The 21,790-nt window shown below is 36.6% G+C and overlaps 1 protein-coding gene and 1 long non-coding RNA gene across 3 annotated transcripts in view; both read right to left on the bottom strand.

Moving 5' to 3' along the window:
* tbxas1 (thromboxane A synthase 1 (platelet)) overlaps positions 1–21,790 on the bottom strand; it is a 179,973-nt gene that overhangs the window by 21,622 nt on the left and 136,561 nt on the right.
* Positions 738–3,851, bottom strand: LOC147839670 (uncharacterized). Its single transcript, XR_015514783.1, has 2 exons — positions 1,017–3,851; positions 738–940 (listed from the first exon to the last, which is right to left on the bottom strand). It is a non-coding gene; the product is annotated as an uncharacterized LOC147839670 (long non-coding RNA).

Here is a 21,790-nt window from a genome sequence, read left to right as displayed (position 1 = left end):
TGCGTTGCTCTGCAAAAACACTTCTGAAATGCTAGCTGGCAGTGAGGTTTTTATGTTCCTCTGTGTCGAGTTTCTTCGTTGGTGTTTTTTTTTTTTTTTAACGCTACCTTAATATACAAGTAGCTAAAACCCGCTTTTTTGTTGCGGAAACCGGCGGACATGCAACAAATTTATCATAAGGTAAACACAAAATAAAACTTTCCATCTTGACCTTTTTCACTGCACTCGACACTTGCTCCCTGTTTTGTGTGGCTCTCAGTCCCCAACACTCATCAGCGCTACCAAGCCCCAGAGCTTGCACTACGAGCAGATGTGACGTGTAGTTAGATTTTTGGAGAGGTGCACGTCAGCATCAATCACAGCAAGGGCTATGCGACCACGCGGAGGCTATGCCGGAGCTTATGCGTGTGCTTGACGCATAAGTATAAATCAGCTTTAAAACCTTTCAATTATTTCGATTTAAATATATTGAAAGATTCATGGCCATTTTACATTTTAAAAAAAGAATTAATATAATAATCAGTATGGGAAACTGCTCTACACATGAGTGCATGAGCGTAAAGCAAACACAACCATTAATTTATTGTGCATATTTAGGGGCTGTTCATATATCGTGTCTTTTGATGGTCACCTTGCAACGGCAGACGACAAAGGAGCGGGAGCGCATGGAAGCACATTAAAACTTGTGAAGGAAGTGACCCCACATGCTTATAGATGCCATTTGTCGCCCCTTACACTTCTTTTTTTTTTTTTTTTATTTTTTATTATACATTTTAAAGATGCCCTCACATGCATGCAGAAACACAAAGTTGAACAGATGTAGCAAGCCTTAAATATCAGTTAAAATAAGAATAAATTTTTGTATTTTATTTAAAAGTAGAACTTTTGGGCAAATTCACTTCAAAAAATGTTTAGAATAATGTTTATAATAAAAAAAGTCCTAAATTTTGCTTTGAAATTCATAAGTAAAAGTTTGTTTTTGTAAAGGGGAATAGATGGAGATTAAAAGCAAGAACAATGTCTTCATGCAGCTTGTCCTAATTTGTATAGATGGAGATTAAAATTGAGAGTAACGGATGCCATAATTTGTATATATGAGGTTAAAAAGTTCAAATAAGATGCCTATATCCTATTGGTGAAAAGGGGTTGTCCACTATGATATCATATTTTAAACTTTAGTTGATGTGTAATGCAGCTGTGTGAACATAAACAACATCTCTGAATGTAATGCACTCGAAGTTCAATGCAAAGGGAGACATTGGCTTTTACAGAGTTAGCTTAGTAAAGCCTACAGCAAACGAAGTTTGGGAAATAATAAAAAAAAAATACATCTGGGATAGTAAGATCACAAACGCTTCAGGTTACGTGCATTCACCACATGCATATACTCCGCGAAGGGGCGTGGCCAGTGGCGCTGTAATGTTAAAGCAGTGAAAGCTAAAATGCTGTCCAAATGCTGCTATTTCTACAGAGCTTCTTCTGTTTCTGTATTTTGGCCTCCACAGGACACGACACAAAGAGAGAAGTGCTTAAAGTTTAAATTAATTATGATCCAGAGAATTATAAAAATGTATAGCTCTAGCATTTGACAAAGGAGAGCTTCCAGAATCTCTTCCAGTTCAGTGTTGGATTCGGCTAAAAAGTCCTCAAAAAAGGACCAGCTCCAACCATAGTAGAAGAAGCTGTGGATTTTGAGCCGCAACCTTTAAGTATTTTCATTTATTAAAACTGATTTATTACATGAACAGTTTCTAGCATTAATGGTATGTTATGCTGTTTGGTACCGTTAACAATTTTGCTACAAATTCATATTTATCCGTCAAACCGCTGTAAACACACAATCTTTAGCAGCGCTGCAGCGTCTCTGTGAATGCTTTCAGTGCATTCTACATCTCAAATAATTAACTCTCAAAAGATATATATGAACATTTCATATTACTTACACATGCTTATAACCCGAATATATGTGAAAGACACCTGTCAGATTTTATTTTAGAGAGCAGGCGTGAGGTTCAGCTGTTTCCTCTTCATTTTTTTGTCAGATTCAGGCTCAAACTGATACGGCTAACAGATACTCTGACTGGCAGTGTTTACACAGCAGCGGCACAGCACGTGCTATTAGAGGTGATTTTCCTGGTGACGTGAAGCCAATCCACAAATCACAGCACACTATGTTAGCTGACCAATCAGAGCCTCTTGAGGGTGGGCTTTCGGAGGAACTACAAAATGACAGTCGCTTTCATATTACCTGACTGGCAGTATATAATCAAAGTAAGACATATGAATTACATGATTTTTAAGCACACATTGCTTTGCATCTTATAAACACAACCAAGCCTTAAAAATACCCTCTGGACCACCCCTTTAAAAGTTTTGTTCGTCTTGTTGATCGCTGTTCATGATCCATGTGGTTTTGCTTCTAGCAATGTTTTAATGCTATTCAAGAAGCACTTTTTCTGATTCAGAGCTGCTGCGTTTGGTGTTGAAAGACAAAAAAAAAAAAAACTGATTTGAAACTCGAAGCTCACTCGAGGCACTCAAACTGCCTTGGTGGAAAAGGGTATGATTGGGCTCCATCAAGGCTGCATCCTAGTGCCCTCAGCCCCATTATTCTCCCCTTCAGTGCTGCCGTTCAACTGGGCCATGAACTCGCCATGCATCTCATCCATGTGCCTGATGCTCATTATGTTCTTCACATGGATGTGCCGTGTGCCTGTGATGGCGTTATTATGGCCCTGTGCAGCCTTCTGAATTTAACACCCCATCCCCCCACCCCCAACACCAGCAACACAGACCCGGACACCTTTTATTCAATTTGACTCGATGTGCAGCAAAACACAGGCGTAATGGACAATCAAATGACAGGTCATGAGGCTCTCTGCCGCAAAAGCAATTATGAGGGGTTTTAGCCATCATGATTCTGCCAGAGAGTGCAGCTAAAATGCTCATTACGGCAGATGCAAATCCACACGTTTTCGGTCACCTTTGCCTTCGCCAGACAGAAATGCTTACCTTCGCTTATTATGCAAGCATTGCTGTCTATTAAATTATTCGGTGCTTCTCAAAGAGCACAGACTGTACATCCCGTGATCTTTAAGGAGGCTGTTGGGGATGGGTCGCAGTGGTTAACTAGTCCTCCAACCGACTGATCAATTAGTTAGTCTGGCTAGTTCAAGGTTGTATACATTAATAGTGTTGCAGTAGTAAACTTTGAGATTTTAAAGACAAATTGACAGAATTATTTTCTGAATTATTTATAAATAAGTTTATATTTATTTATTTATACAACAGTTCTGTCTTTTTTCTTGAATTTGATTGGCTGATAGTCGTGCAATATTCTACAATATCAGCACTCCTAAAGCCTCTTCACCCTTGTGTATAACTCCACCCACATGACAAGCAAAGGAATGAGCTCATTACAGTTTTACAAATATTGCAGCTGTTGGACAACATAATGTACTTTTGAGGCTTTTTTAGGCGAGAATGTAGTTGCTTAGATTGCAGCTATGCAGTTAATTTTCAGCACGTTGGCGGCCATCAGCAGAGTTAAGAAATTGATGGTTGACGTTCTGCCACAAGATGGTGACAGAGGCTGCATAATAAGTCCTTAGGGGAGAAAAACTCAGCATAAATTTCAAACTACAGCTGATCAAATCACTATAAAACAGGCAAGTGATATTTTAAGTTGATTTCTCTCTTTTGTATGTTGTAGTGCTGCATGTATACTAATCTGGTAGTAATTGCTTTGGCTTTTTCAGGGTTAAGTATTGTGAAATCCTGATTGCAACAGAGAAATACTGGGAAATTTCTGTAGACTGATGGCATTTCATGGCGTTCAGCTTTATAATCTTAAAATAAATGCTGAGCAAATATGTATAACTTAATATACACACACACACACACACACACACACACACACACACATATATATATATATATATATATCTAGCTCCTGTTTATCTAACCAACCTTCTGTCTCGCTACGAACCAACTCGCTCTTTAAGATCTCAAAATTCAGGGCTTCTGGTAGTACCTAGAATAGCAAAATCAAGTAAAGGAGGTTGAGCCTTCTCTTTCATGGCTCCTACACTCTGGAATAGTCTTCCTGATAACGTCCGAGGCTCAGACACACTCTCCCAGTTCAAAACTAGATTAAAGACCTATCTGTTTAGTAAAGCATACACTCAATGCATAACCTAGCGGTTTCCACACTGGCTTCTGCATCTTGCTTATACACTATGAACAGCAGCTACGCTAATTATTCTCTTTATTCTCTATTTTCACCTGGGGATACTCATCCCGAGGTCCTCAGATTAGGCGGAGTCACTGATTGGATCCAAGACCAGATCCAAGACCAGATCCAAGATGATCCCAAGGATTCCATATCCGGGACCAGGCCATATCCTGAGCTGCTGCTGCGCTGATGGTCGTGGGGAGTGGAGAACATGTGTCTGATTCCAGCGACGCTCCAGGGACAGACGAGTCTTCATTGAGGCCATCTCCAGCATAAACCACGGCGAATGAAGTTCTGCACAAGACTTTTGGCCAGCGGAGAAATTAAAATGGTCGTGCCCAACTGAGTCTGGTTCTCTCAAGGTTTTTTTTCTTCACTCCCATCAGGTGAAGTTCTTTTTCCCTCTCCGCTGTCGCCACTGCCTCGCATGGTTCAGGATTGGTAGAGCTACGCATCGATGAATTGGCTCTTCAGTGTTTGAACTCTCAGTAATGATTAAATCACACTGAACTGAACTGAACTGAACTTAAACACTAAAACCTGAACCACACTGTTCCAGTTACTGAACCACACTGTTCCAGTTACTATGAACATTTATGTGAAGCTGCTTTGACACAATCTACATTGTAAAAGCGCTATACAAATAAAGCTGAATTGAATTGAATTGAATATATATATATATATATATATATAGTTAAACATTTATATAATACAAATTAAGATGGATCAAATCATTTCTTCTTATTATTATTTAATTATTACTAAATTTATGTTTTAGATTTAAAAAAATCATAAAAGTAAATTTTTACAAGTTTTATTTAAAAAGAATGTGTCTAGCTGTTTTAATGTCGCCATTAAATAGAAGTCCGTTTTTCCTTGTGACGTACATCCAATTGAAACAATTCTATAATGAGGAAATGTATGATTTTATTCTTTGGGAAACTTTGGTTGTATTTGTTGGAAGATAGGTGTTGCTAACAAAATGAAGGGAGATTGCCGAATTGATGAAGGCACAAGGCACGCCCTGACAGCCCCGCCCTAAAATGCATTTCATGTGACCGGAAGTGAGGAAAAGTCATTTCGAGGTGGAAGAACATCAATTAATTTTTATTAAAAAATATTGAGGTGCATGGATACAGTTGAAGTCAGAAATATTCCTTTTGATTTTTTTTTCTTCCTTAAAAAAAAATTTTTTTCCAAATGATGTTTAACAAAGCAAGGGAATTTTCACAGTCTGTCTGATAATAATTTTTTTCTTCTGGAGAAAGTCTTTGTTTTTTTCCCGTCAAGAATTAAAGCAGTTTTTATTTTTTAAACCATTTTAAGGTCAAAATTATTAGCCCCTTTAAGCTATATATTTTTTCTATAGTCTACAGAACAAACCATTGCTATACAATAACTTGCCTAATATCCCTAACCTGCCTAGTTAACCTAATTAACCTAGTTAAGCCTTTAAATGTCACTTTAAGCTATACATATTCTTGAAAAATATCTAGTAAAATATTATTTACTGTTATAATGGCAAAGATAAAATATGATGATTTATTATTATTATTATTATTATTATTATTATTAGAAATGTTATTGTTTATATATTATATTTATTTATTATGTTTATTATTATACATTGGCCCTCCAGAACCGAGTCTGGACATCCCTGATCTACCCCAACCCCAGCCATCACAGTAATGTAAAAAAAGATCTGGATCTGGAGTCTTGTCTATTAGTGTAGCTGATTAGCCATGTGGATGGATGATAACAGCCTACTAGTAGGCACAGAAGGCCCCTACTGGCCAATATCTATCAGCTGATAACCACTGATAATGGCCATTCAATTGATTGATGACATTCAAAGCTGGTGCATAATTTTACTAGTGGCCTAGCAACCTAAAGCTGTTTTTAATGACACAAGTGAGTACATCCCTACACACTTTACAGATATCATGTATAATGCATGGGCTCTGTGTTTGAATTAAGCCTAATGACGGCAGGTAAATAATAAAGCACATTTTCATTGCCACAGTGGCTTTGTCATTTGCATATCCCAAAGGAGTCCCGGTGAAGGTGCTTCTCAAACAATGGCAAGCATCTGATAGCTGTTGACATTCGACACACGCGTCAGCTTGAGGTGCAGCTGACTGCTGGAGGATTTGTTATGGTTGCTTAAATCAGGCACATTACAAGTCTCCTTCCTTCCTGTCCCGAGAGGCCTTCCATATTCTCCGGACCTTCGACACTGGCAGCAGTGGTTTGATGACTCCATCTGCTCCGTTCCATTACACATGCGATTGAAACGGCTGACACAAAGACCAAATAGCAAACAAGGGACTCGTAGTGCTCCTTCCACAGCATCAACAGCGTAACAGCACAATGGAGGCATCTGTTTGGAGGAAACTTAGCGAAAGTGCCTCTTTATTCTGTACGACACAATGCTGGTTGAAATGAAAACTCTATTACAGTAGGTAACCAATGCAGTGGAGCATGAATGTTTGTGCATGGATCCACATGCCTTATGTGTGTTTGGGTGTGTGTGTGTGTCTGGTTGAGAAGTCATCTGGGACATGTAGAGCGCTTGAAAAACTACAGATGACCTGCTGCCTGTAGGTGGGACTGAAATAATTCGATTTGTAGACATATGCAAGCTCAAAAACTGACTTCTAGCAGATTCCTTGTAATAATAATGTAGTTTAAGTGTTGCTCTGCTCTCTAAGTCTTGTATCAGTTTGCATAGAGTGATGTACTTGAGTTGTTTTTGACTACATATAACTGTAATGATGTACTTGTGTTGTGATATCTAAAATGATTTGTTGCAGTTGTACTTGTCTTGCTTAAATTGACCTAAAGCTGTTTGCTTGTAAGGATGTACTCAACACGGATATTGGAAAGATGTGCTTTAACCTAAATCTCAACTTAATCTCAAACTTAAAATAAATGTTAAAGTAAGTTTAAATATAATTAGTTTATAGGAAAAATGAACAATATGAGGCAGTATGATGCCAACAACTTTTGTTTCTTTTCACGCTAATGATATTTACGTGGACACATTGTCGAATAAAGGATTATTTTCATTCATTTATTTCATTGAACAACAGCAAATAACAACTTTAACACTGTCTGTGATTCAGAATCAAAAACATTTGCCTCACCTATCTACACTTACCAGCCACTTTATTAGGTACACCAGTCCAACTGCTCGTTAATGTAAATTTCTAATCACATGACAGCAACTCAATGCATTTAGGCATGTAAACATGGTCAAGACAATCTGCTGCAGTTCAAACCGAGCATCAGAATGAGGAATAAAGGTGATTTTAAGTGACTTTAAACATGGCATGATTGTTGGTGCCAGACGGGCTGGTCTGAGTATTTCAGAAACTGCTAATCTCCTGGGATTTACAGAGAATGGTCCAAAAGATAGAATATATCTGCCTGTGGGTGCAAATGCCTTGTTAATGTCAGAGGAGAATGGCCAGACTGGTTCGAGCTGATAGAAAGGCAACAATGGTAACCTTTAATAACCACTCGTTACAACCAAGATATGTAGAAGAGTTGCTCTAAATGCACAACACTTTGAGGCAGATGGGCTACAGCAGCAGAAGACCATTCCGGCTGCCACTCCTGTTAGCAAAGAACAGGAAACTGAGGCTACAATTCACACAGGCTCACCAATATTGGACAATAGAAATCTTGAAAAACTTTGCTTGGTCTGGTGAGTCTCGATTTCTGCTGTGACATTCGGATGGTAGGGTCAGTTGGCATCAAAAGCACTAAAGCATGGATCCATCCTGCCTTGTATAAACAATTCAGGCTGGTGGTGGTGGTGTAATGGTGTGGGGGATATTTTCTTGGCACACTTTGGGCACATTAGTACCAATTGAGCATCGTGTCAACGCCACAGCCTATCTAAGTATTGTTGCTGACCATGTCCATCTCTTTATGACCACAGTGAACCCATCTTCTAATGGCTACTTCCAGCGAAATAATGCACCATGTCAAAGTGTGAATCATCTCAGACTGGTTTCTTGAACATGACGCTAAATTCACTGTTCTTAAACGGCCTCCACAGTCACCAGATCTCAATCCAATTGAGCACCTTTGGGATGTGGTGGAATGGGAGATTCGCATCATGGATGTGCAGCGGACAAATCTGCAGCAACTGCGATGCTATCATGTCAATATGGACCAAAATTTCTGAGGAATATTTCCAGTATCTTGTTGAATCTATGCCATGAAGGATTAAGGCAATTCTGGAGGCAAAAGGGGTCCAACCCAGTACTAGTAAGGTGTACCTAATAAAATGTCCAGTGAGTGTATCTCCATATGGATAACTTTGCTTGCTTTGCAACTTTGCTTAGCTTCGTTGTATAGTCCCGCCCCTCCTCCACTGTGATTTGACGGCTAGCTCAAATGTGACATTGATGGGTGCCTAAAACACAGAACACTCATCACTAACCATAAAGTTACACACCCTCTCAGTGTATCACTATGCTGCAGGCACTCGAAAAAAAACACAACTCTACTATTGACAACAACAGCAAACAAAAGCTCAGCTCAGGAAAAAAAATCTGTGGACACGCAGCTTAGGTAACATATTTAAGAGTGCTTTCACACCTGCCTTATTTAGTTCGGTTGAATCGCACTTGAGTTTGTTTTCCCTTTTGGTGCGGTTCGTTTGGGCAGGTGTGAACGTAGCAATCGTACTCAAGTGCGCACCAAAAAAGCGTACTGAGACCTGCTTGAAGAGGTGGTCTCGGTTTGTTTTCAAACGAACCCTGGAGTGGTTCGTTTGTGGTGAGAATATGATCCGAACTAAAACAGACCTAACCACAAAAAGTACTGCGCATTTTAGACTAATCCAGCTGCCGTAGGCCGATGCGCTGTACATTATAAGATATGGAGGAAAAATATTTGTTGACAGCCCTTTACTAACAAAGAGAGAGAGGGAAAAACTTTACCTGATGGATCGTTGGTAATATTTCCGCAAGATGACCATGTCGCAGTTTAGCTAAATTAATTCACGCCTCCTCCTGAAATGTCGTGCGACGCATTAAAACATTGTTTTCCATCCGCAGTCGCACTTCATTCTCGAAATGTATAGTTTGTCTAAAGTGATGTATGCAAACTATATAGTATACTATCAGTAGGCCCACATGGAATCTGCGCACACAGAATTCCACAGATTTTTCGTAGATTTTCCGCAGATTTCAGCAGATTTAGCCCATCATTAATTCTGTTTATTTACTTGAGTAAATGTGTAAATCAGAATTTATTCAGTTTTTATTTCATATATTAAGGTTTTAGTTATGATACTCCGCTGGATACTCCCAAAATAATTCCGCAGAAATCCGCAGATTTTTACCAAAATTCTCTGCAGAAATAGCAAAAAATATCCGCAGATTCCGTCTGGCCCTGCCTATGAGCAAGGATACAATCAGTCATCGCAGTCGTCCCTCCATAGTAAAAGCGACATTTTTTACTTGCGGGAGTTCATTAGCATTTTCCCACACATGAATTCTGACCAATCCATAAGCAGTTTAGGAAATACCTTTAATAACATCTGGCCAATGAGTGATATGAATTTTGTCAGATGACTGCAATTTGGTTCTTTTCATCTGATTCAAACCAAAGCCAGCAGTGGTGTGAAAACAACTCAAAGACGGCAGAAAGTGTTACAATGTATCATTTATTGCTCTTGGTGCAGACCAAATGAAGCGAACTACAGATTTGAAAGCACTCTTAGATTAGCAAAATAGTTTATGTTGTGCCAAAAAGAGCACATTTTTAGAAGTTGTACTTGTGTTGCATTAATTTTATTAAATTACTTAAAATACTTCACATGGCACGGCCATGTCTGTGATAGTTTTTATGACCCAGCATGTCCTTCAGGATTGAACACCCCCGATTACCAACTCCATCACAGACCATCACAATGCTAGTTGATGCTAGAAATCCCTGTTAGATAACGATGAAGTGGAGCTTGACTGTTTGTGCATCAATACACATGCCTTATGTGTGTTTGTGTGCTTGAAGTCATTTGGGACATGTAGAACGCTTGGAAAAACTACAGATGACCTGTTGCCTGTAGCTGGGACTGAAATATCTCGGTCTGTGGACTCAGTATGACGTACACAGCCTCGCGAACTGTAGCTCTGCTTATTCTGCCCTGGGGAGAGCAGGAGCGGAAAGAGAAAGAACGAGAGGGGGAAAGTAAAACAGAGAGAAAACTTGATGCTCTCACGTTGCCTTTCCTTTTCCACATCCAGAGGGGCTGTTTCTCTATTTCTCTCTGTTGTTTTTAACCTCGAGCACAATAGAAGCATGCAGCATTACCTTGAGGGGTTGGATAGAGTGGTTTCACACATACAAACTTTTTAAATTAATGTCTGATCTTGATATTTTCTTGATTCAGTAGCAGCCAGATGGCACTTTTAGTCTGACGTGTGCAGTATTTGAATGGTTTTCTATCGTTTATGTTCAGAGAATACTGCTCAAATTGAAGTTTAACTAAAATAAACTCTTCCTTCAGAAGAGTGTATGTGCTTATTTGTATTGATGTACTAGCGCTGATGTATTGTCTACATTTACTTGTAGTGGTTTTCTTGTACATGTGTAAATGTAGGCCTTACATCATTACACGAAGCTTCATTTGTGATTTGTTTTTACTTTTAATTTAGTTCTTTAGAGTGCACAGTCACTAAAGAATTATTTTGCCAAGCGGAGCATTTTCCCCCAGTTGTTTTTAATGAGAGTACCACATTTTTTTATATGGCAACAGTTTAGCTTTTGCTTTATGCAAAGTACTGTGCATACTGTGATTTTTTTTTTAAGTGCTCCGACAGTTTGTGAAGTGCTCACAGCTGAGCGTTTTTAGAAAAAAAGTGCAAAAAATCTTTGATGGACATGTGGCCTTATGTTCCATTCACACAAGCCATCAGCATTAACACTTGTAATTTACTTTGAATGGAGTGATGTCAAGTATTGAATGTGTTGCTCATAGCAGTAGTTGAAAAAGTTCAATGAGGGCCAATCAGGGGTGCATTTCTCAAACTACGACATAACTGACAGCTGAACTATCATAGTATGATGCATCATTTAGGAAAAGAATGCTGTAGTGACGGGTGTTTCCCAAAACCGTAGTTTCTCTGTCGCAGACCTATCGTTTGATCCATGTTAGTTATAATGTAAAATGTCCATAATGATGCTCTAAACAGGGTGGAGTAACTACTTCTTTAGACAAGAACCCCATACTTTTTTCTGCAAATTATATTAGATGGCTTGTTAACAAAAAATATCTGAGCTCATCCCAATCAAATCTTTTTGCTCTATCCTTTTTGACAAGCAATGTATGTGTTTTTAACATATTGTAATGTGGTATAACTGAACAACTGAACTGTATTTTTTAAATCTTAATTTTCTATTTACTATTATTATTTTTATTTATTTTTATTTTTTTCGTGTGTAGCGAACTTCTTGGCCAGGTCACTCTTGTAAATAAGATCTTAGTGGGTTTTTATCTGGTTAAATAAAGAAACATATTTTACACGCTCACACATTAAAAAAAAATCCAATATCAGTTTTGGTAAAAACATGGACTCGTTTTTCATATTTATTGAAATAAATGTAAACAGCACATAGGACCTACGTATATATGTGTCCTTTACAAATATTATTGAGAATTTTCTATATAAAATCATTAAGCTAACATGTATTTTAATTCATTCATTCATTCATTTTCTTGTCGGCTTAGTCCCTTTATTAATCCGGGGTCGCCACAGCGGAATGAACCACCAACTTATCCAGCAATTTTTTATGCAGCGGATGACATTCCAGCCGCAACCCATCCCCGGGAAAAATCCACATACACATTCACACACACACACTCTCATACACTACGGACAATTTAGCCAACCCATTTCACCTGTACCACATCTTTGGACTGTGGGGGAAACCGGAACAAACCTACGCGAAGGCAGGGAGGACATGCAAACTCCACACAGAAACGGCAACTGAGCCAAGGTTCGAACCAGCGACCTTCTTGCTGTGAGGCGAACGTGCTACCCACTGCGCCAATGCCTTGCCATGTATTTCAATCTCCTTTATAAATCATAAATCATCAATGGTTGTAGGCCTGATTTACAGTAGAGTATTTATTTAAAAAATCCTACTTAATAATAATAATAATAATAACGATGTTACTAACAATGTTTTTCGGAAATGCACCCCAGATTGTGTTATGCAAATATACTAGTTCAGATGTTAGCTTATCATGCTAGCGAATGCTAATTATTGCAGTTGCTGATCACCCCGTGATGATGAATTTTTAAGTACATCGCGGGACTCTCTCTAGAGGGACCAAGCATGGAAGAAGGTGGCAAAGGTGGTTGGTGAGGAATATGGTGTGTAAAGTGGTGTGTGATTGGCTGTTGTCACTACGATTGCATAAGCACTAAGCTTTAGACAAGCATTAACGCAGTTAACCATTCACAAGTTTTGCTAAAAACAGTCTTTATTTTAGACTTGATTTATTAAATAAAAAACTACAAGAACATTAAGAAATATTGTTACAGTTTAACAAAGGTCTATATGGTAAAATTTGTATTTTAAATTTGTTTTGTGTTTTGTGCTTGGGAAACATGTTCTTGTTGTTGTTGTTGTTGTTGTTATTTTAAATCAGTTGTGCTGATTAGGCTTTTTTTCTTTAAATAAAGCCATATTCATTTGAAATGTGAATACTCAATTCATTCTCAATTATTTATTTATTTATTTTTCACAACAAGGGACAAGTGTACAGTAATCAACATTACAAAGACATACATGGTGGTTCCTTTGCCAGATGTTAAAGGCATATACTGTACCAATACAAAAATACAGATTTAAAGTATAATAGTATAAATCAGTGGTTCTCAAAGTAGGGGTCGCGGGACAATGATACTGGATTGCTTGGTGATTTCCGAAATTCAATAAACTTTATTAAACTATTAGAATTACCACATTTTATCCATAACCCACAGAAGATATAGTAGTAACATAAAAAAGCAACATGCAAACTAAAAGCTATCAGCCTTTCAATTTAACTTCATACACTGAAAAAAAATGATGCCTGCAAAATTGTTGCAAACTATTTATATGTGTTGAATTGAAACAAATAAAATTTTGTCATTTTAAATTAATTTTTGGCGACATGTTGGCGCAGTAGGTAATGCTGTCACCTCACAGCAAGAAGGTCGCTGGTTCTAGCCTCGGCCGGATTAGTTGGCATTTCTGTATAGAGTTTGCATGTTCTCCCAGTGTTTGCGTGGATGCAGTATAGGTGAATTGGATAAGATAAATTGTCCATAGTGTATGTATGTGTGCGAATGAGTGTGTATGGGTTTCCCTGAGATTGGTTGCTGCTAAATTGGCATTCGCTGTGTAAAACATGCTGGATAAGTTGGCGGTTCATTCCACTGTGGCGACCCCAGATTAATAAAGGGACTACGCCGAAAAGTAAATGAATGAATAAAATTATTTTTTTATATTCAGCCTAAATAAATGGTTTACAACCGTTAACTTTAAAAAATGTTGTAAATCCAAGCAATCATCATTGAATCCTTTTTTTTCATTGTAGGATTGTTTGTTTACGTTAGATTAACAACACAATAGCGTCAGCTCTAGCAGATTGATTTTAAAGCACCAGGTTAAATTAATTCTGACACCTTTATTGCAATCAAATATATTTAAAAACAAATCCAGGCACAACCAAAAAATAGATGATCTCTGAGTGGCTGTCTCCAAAATTAAACCAACAATAGACTTGTGCTGAAAACATTGTGCCCACCAGTCTCATAGATAAGGTAAACATTACATTTTAAAAATTAACAAATGACTATATAAATTTAGCCTATGGTTGTTAGAATGTTGTACTTTTTTGTGTGCTCGTGTTTATTGTTGTGTGTGCAACATTTGTATATTTATAACCACCTCAGAGGAACGTGGGGGTCACAAGTCACTGGCATTGTTATTTTGGGGGTCGTGGGCTGAAAAGTTTGGGAACCCCTAGAATAAACAATACTCAATAATAGTATAAACAATAATATTATAAATAATATTATAATATAATTCAATAATAGTATAATACTTACAATACTTAAATGAACTACAAAACACCAACACAACAGAAATCTACTGTTCATAATGTTGACTATTAAGAAGCTATTTCTTTAAATTATACTTAAATGATTTAAATGATAGACTATCTTTAACGTTTTATGGTATCAAATTCCACTGATGCAATTCTCTAAAAGAAAAAGAAGCTTGGAAATCACTGCAAAACTGCTACTCATTCAAGTGTTCAATGACTTTTGAAATGACACTATTATATTCACACACTAGATGGCAGAGTACACAGTGTAAAAGTCATCTTTTTCTTGCCAACACTGTGGAAATCTCGTCTTCAATACAATAGTACCTATTTAAATGTTCTAAACGCAATACATTGTGTATCCATAGACCACACATGTGATGCTATCCATTTAATATAGGGCGCATATACAGAATGATGTCTTCAATAGCGCATTCTAGAAAGGCAGCTCACTAGGTTTTGCTACAAACATTTGTTATACCATCTCTCTCCATTGTTGTTTTCACGGATCTGCTCACGATGCATTAAATAAAAGATAAAAGAGGACACAAACAGAGCGAGCTGTGCTAGGAAGCTCACTATTTACATTCATTGGAGTAAGCGGCGTCTACATAATTTCCTAAGTTCCAAATCCGAGAGGCGAGGCTGTTGCATTAGGAATGAGAGAGGCAAAAGCCACATCAATGGGAACCGACAGATACAGCGCTGTGGTTCCGGAAGGATCAAAGGCTGTGTTATTGAATTTAGCGGGGGTGAATCAAGCTCTTTATTCAGGTTGGAGCTCCATCAGGGAGGGGAGAGGAGCCCATCACTGCTCTGAATGAGGCAAAGAGCCGCCTGGAGGCCGAGCCTCGGAGGAACGTCACCAATGAATTATTCACACATAGGAACGGCTAGCTACCGGCTGCTCAAGAGTCCATCTATTTCCTCCTTTTTCCATTTCTATTAGCTATTTTCACCCTTTCTGTGGGTTTTCACAGCATTCTGTCATCTTTTGCTCATTATCTCCATCTTCTTCCGTATTGTGGCTCTGAACCACCAATGGATGCTGGATTTTTACTCTCTTATTCTCTTCCAGCGAACAAAACACTCCGCTGACCAGATCATTAGAGGAATAGTTCATCCAAAAATAATTTCTGTCATAATTTACGCACCCTTGTGCTGTCCCAGATGACTGTCTGACTTTCAGGCTTCAAAACAAAAGACACACTAGCATAAAAATGGACTGTATGATTGTTGAACTATATTGCAAGGGATTGCATGTTGTTTAATTCCTTGTAGTTGATATTTAAATAGTCTAAACTGGCTATTGTATGACTTTTTAAATGGATAGTTCACCCAAAAATGTCATTTGCTCATCCTGCCAAACCTTTAGGAGTTCATTTTTTTGTTTCTATGTAGGTGAAATATCTCTTATGACTTCCCAGCAGGCACACACCATCATAACACATTAATATAAGGTTAGATTTAGGTCATGACATCAGGTGACCAAAATACAATGGCTGTTTCTCAATTTCAAGAACGCAGAGAACGGACTTGCGTTCTTGTGGAGATCGGTCTTGCCAGGTGTCCTCGGAAGAACGAACTCAGGAGACCACGAGGACAGAGAACGCGTCCTTTGAGAAATGGGATGCTGCGTTCTTCCTGATGGTCATGTGACCTTCACGCGTTTTAAATGGAAATTATTTAAACATTACAGCACTCAAACAGTGATTTATTGTTTCCCCCCTCTTCAAAATATATACTTTGCATAAAAACATTAGAAATATACCTTGCACAATATAAATAAAACAGATTTAATACGAATTTCAGCAAACAAACAACTCTTAATGTGTTTATTCCTTTATTAAAATGTTCATGTTAATGTTTACTTTCACCGTTTCATTTAGGGAAACTCCTGAGGTAAATAAGTGATATCTCTGAACTTTAATAATAAATCTAAATAAAATGCTGCACTTCCCACCTCCAGTCGCAATGACTTCTGGGACTTCCAGAGCGAGTTCGGTGCTCAAGTCTGCATCGGTGCGTCCTCGATATCAAGAACACATCCGGGAAGTTTCACGCATCCTCCGTACTTGCGGTCTTGAGTATTGGAACTGAACTTAGGCAGCTGATGATGACGTTCATGAGAACACGAGGACGCAAGACCGCTGAAGAACGCATATTGAGAAACAGCCAATGTCTAGCCAGCGTGTAGGGAAAACATTATTTTGACATCCAATAAAATTGTCAAATTACATTGATATTTGGTTGATATTTGGTTGTGTTAAAGTTGGACCAAAATCCAACATCTGATAGATGTCATAGTGGCAACGTCTTCACAACGTCAAGGTGTAACATAATTAGATGTTGATTTTAGGTTGGGCATTGGACATTGACCTCAGCCAGACGTTGCGTTCTGACATAAACCCGATGTACATTTCCAAACAAAATCTAACGTCCCCCATGATGTTGGTGTACGACGTCAATATGAGGTCATGTTGACGTCCTGTGCCTGCAGGGTTAATACAGTGAATCAGTCAAACAGACCATACTTATGGTGCTTTTCATGGAAAAAAATATATAAATAACAAAACTGCCTCCCAAATTTATGTTTTTTTTTTTTATGTTAAATTCACATTTAAACAATACACACATGTTGGCAATATATATATATATATATATATATATATATATATATATATATATATATATATATATATATATATATATATATATATATATATATATATATAATATATATATATATATATATATATATATATATATATATATATATATATATATATATATATATATATATATATATATATATAGGTGATAATAAGCGCTAAGCCTTATATCCAATAACACATTTTGTATTTTTTGTGTCACAAAATCTGTACATATACACTATTATGTATTGTTTGGATGTGTAAAATGATTTTTTGAATAATTATTAATATTTACTGTACACTACAATACAGTAAATATTAATATTACAGTAATGATGCATTACATTGATAAATTGTTACAGACATGTAATAATATTTTATTTAAAATAAATGCTAATCTTTTGAATTATTCTATTTATCAATCTTGAAAAATTGTCCATAAAAATATGAACTATGATCTCTAATGAAGTAGTTTTTTTAGCTGCATATTAAAATGATTTATAAATTTAAAATTTGGGCTAATGCTTCCGAAAATACAGCTTTACAGTGCAGAAATAAATTACACTTTAAAATATATATTAAAAAAAATTGTTTAATATACTGAAATAGTATATACAATTTTATTATTTATGTATAAGATAGATTAAAATTAAATTCTAGATTTTAAATAATACTATTATGTAAATATTCGATTAATTGAATTATTTTATAATTAAAATTAGTATAATAATAATAATAATAATTATTATTATTATTATTTTTTTTTATAATAATAGTAATAATAATAATAATAATAATAATTATTATTATTATTATTATTATTATTATAATTGTTGTTGTTGTTGTTGTTGTAAGCAGAATAAATGTTTTAAAAAATTAACAACCCAAACATTTGAACATATATTTTAAATGATTGTTTTAAAATATGACGCACACACATTTCCACCAAATAGTATCTGTTTTTCTGAAAACTAAAAGGAGAGGAACATAATCACATGTATTTTTCATCTTCCTTCCACCCTTCACTTCTCTCTCTCAGTGGTAGAGGTCTTAGCTGGAAACATGTAATTTTACTCAGTTTCTGGCCCCTTTGCCCCGTCTCCCACCTCTGGATGACTCATTAGGTAGCTCTCCGCTTCAGCTCCCTGTTATTTATGCAGATAAAAAAGGCAAATTAACGACGGGCACCCAGGGAGGCACCATGCAGCACGGAAAGGCAAAAAGAAAGGCTAAACCGACAGACACAATGTGTGCAGCCTGTGACACATTCACCAAGTCAGTGGAGCAAAGCATTTACATGTTTGCCAAAAACTGTTTGCTTAAACTGTCCCAGTGGGTAAAAAATAAAATAAAAATCTAATCCTCAAATCGATGACAGTCCTTCCAGAATTCACCCTTGACATATAGCTTTTTAAGGTCACAGGAGTGTAACCGAGAACTTGGTCATTTATCACGATTATCTCCATGGATTGTTAAAGGGATACTTACTTACTACCAGGGCCGTTTCTATCAAAGGTTTTTATTTAGCTGCACGATGTTAGTATTTCCTAACATCTAATTTTTATTACACTTCGGACAATTTAGCTTGCCCAATTCACCACTAGCACATCATTGGACTTGGGGGAATTGTGGGGGAAATTTGGGGAGAACATGCAAACTCCACTCCACCCCTGTTCAAGGGATAGTTTACTCAAAATTAAACTTTAGTTAATTATTAATTCTCATGCTGTTCCACCTGTATGACTTTCTTGTGCTTTAGAATACAAGCCAAAACCTAGATTTTACTTAAAGGAATAGTTCACCAATAATTTACATATAATTTAAATATTATAATTCATAATATATCAATTAATTTACTCTCTCTCAGAAATGGCCATACCTTGAGCCTCAGACATAATTGTTTCCTTGTTTTCAAATAAATTCCATGAGTGTTAAACCCCAGTGGTAAAAACCGTGCAATCGGAACACAAAGCAGACTGTTGCGTGACTCTTGGGTAGGGCCAGACGGAATCTGCGGACGCTTTTTGCTATTTCCGCGGACAATTTTGCTAAAAATCAGCGGATTTCTGCTGAATTTTTTAAAAAGGTATCATAACCAAAACCTAAAAAACATTTTATTTATTTATTTTTTTTACTTTTGTTTAATGTTTAAAATGCAAATCCAATTAGATTCACTTAGATTTACATATCTGCGGAATTCTGCGCGGGCAGATTCCGTGTGGGCCTACTCATGGGGCATGTACTCATCATTTGCTTGTACTTTAAGTCATTTATTCGCACCTGTTGTTTCATGACTTTTTTTTTTTTTTGCTTTGGAACACTAGCCAAAAATACGTTTTACCTAACGAAATAGTTCACCAATAATATGAAAAGAAGCTATTATTTTATTGGTACTGATTAATTAATTGGTAATAATTTACTCAGACCAACGAAGATGTAGGTGAATTTTTTTCTTCAGTATTTATTCATTCATTTCCTTTCGGGTTAGTCCGTTTATTTATCAGAAATCGCCATAACGGAATGAACCGGCAATTATTCACATCCATACACTCTTGCATTTCTACAGTATTAAATTAAATATTTTCAACTGAATCTGTTGTCCTTGGTGAGTCCCATAATGCAAGTCAATGGTCACCCATTTTTGGGATTAAAAAGTAACACAAACAAACAAATTCAAACCAGTCCATGTGGCTCCTGATGATACACTGAGGTCTTGCGAAGGAAATTGCCCCATCTGTGCAAGAAATTGAACATTAGCTTTAATCCACATGAGCAAACAGTTCTCAGTACATACACAAATGTAGTGGTCGTTTGTGAAACACTTGTGCATGCACCAGATCTGTTTGTCCAGGCTGTGGATTAAAGCTAGTAATATTATAAATAAAGTTCAGTTTCCTACGTTTTACTTCACAGTACATCAGTGTGTGGCCAGAAGTTATGACTATTGATATGGACTTGTTTGTGTGCGTTGATTTTAAATCTAATCCAGCAAAAAATGTTTAATAAAAAAAGTCACATATATTTTAGATGACCTGAGGGTGGGTAAAGTTTCATTTTTGGGTGCTCTTTTCCAGTGTACACGTAATATGATCAAAATGCTACAAAATACAAAAGCTGCATAAACAAACCATACAGTAAATAGTTAATATTATTCTTCATATGCTATAGATTTAACATCTATTTTTCTTTCTTGATTGTGTTACATTTCTCTTGCTATTGCAGCCAGAATCAAGTTATTTTGAAAGGAATTTTATAAGATCATCTGGGCTTCTTCAGCGCCTATGCCCTCATTCAGGGCTGTCAACAGTTTAGTTCCAACCTTGCTTCAACACGCGTACCTGTAGGTTTCAAACATGCATTAAAGAACTCAATTAGTTTGATCAGGTGTGTTTAATTGGGGTTAGCCAACTACACCTGTCAAGTCATGTGTTGCTTTTAAAACTCAGATTTTTACAAACAAAGCAGTTCATGGATTTGCTCCTGGTTTTATTTGTGATATGGTGAAGATCACTTTCTACTCGCTGTTTACGTACTGCATCGGGTCTCACTCTGTTTCATCCTCGTTACAGACTCAACACTATAGGAGGTAGGAACGCCGGTTACCTGGACTGTTTTAAGAAACCGCTTAAGACTCACTTAAAAATTCCTTTTAATTTATGAAGATTTCTTAATTAACGATTAAAAATAATTAATAATTCAATTTGTTGCATTTTGGCATTCAATTGTTTTCTTGTATTATTGTTTTTATTGTTTTATAGCGCTTTTTTTGTAGTTTGAGGAAAGCGCATAAAAAATAAAATGCGTTATTATTACTATTATTATTATTATTATTATTATTATTATTATTATTACCTACTAAACAGATATCAGAGAACAATTTAACTTATTTAACCAATGCAGTATAGGGCACCTTTAAACATATTTCTGTACTGCTGTGCATCCTTGTGTGTGTAATAAGCAACTTGTATGCATGTTTTGGATCCATCTATTATTAACGCACTCTTTAAATAAAAAAAAAATAATAAAAAAACATTAAATTTAGATCAGCTTTTAGTTAAAAAAATAGCGATGTGCCAGCAATGCATCATAAAACACCTACTTTTCAGAACAGCACTCACTTAGGCCAACAAATTCATTTGCTATATAAACAACATGATGCATGATGTGAAAATGATACCTGTGCCAGGCAACACACAACAACATTTAAAATATGCAATAAATATTGATGATATTTTCTTAAATTGTTAGTGTTTTTCTATTTGAGTGTGTGTTTTTTAAATTTATTTTACATGCAGTCAATTTGAGCTTTTTCTCTCTTACACTAGTGCACAAATAAATCCAGAAGCATACTTTGGGCTTACTCTTCAATCTCATTTGCAGTTCAGCAGAGTCAAACACGCTGCATGATAATTGGTCTTGATGCACCATATTTAAATCTTAACACACAAACAGCACAAATTATTTTTGATAGCTACGGCTGGAAAAAAAAAAACGTGAGATCAAGGTGAGCAAAAGATCACTTTTAGCTGCTGAACTGTCAACTTATGGAGCCGTTTTGCATCTTAAACAAACTCCAAATTGCTTCTAGATTTGTTAAATACTATTTTTCGCCAGAAACAGTTTGTGGCTCTCAGGTAAACACTCTTGGCGCTGCACAGAAGTGGTTACACTCTGGTGCGTTTTAGCACAAAACACTTTCAGCGCCCTCAAGCAGGGTGTGTGAGGAGAGTGACATTTGAGAAGCTTTTAGGAGTCGAAACTGAGAGCGGCACACACACGGTG

Source organism: Danio rerio, chromosome 18 (genome assembly GCF_052040795.2).
Source record: "Danio rerio strain M-AB ecotype USA chromosome 18, GRCz13ab, whole genome shotgun sequence".
NCBI lineage: Eukaryota > Metazoa > Chordata > Actinopteri > Cypriniformes > Danionidae > Danio > Danio rerio.
This window is presented reverse-complemented; position numbering and strand designations above follow the sequence as displayed.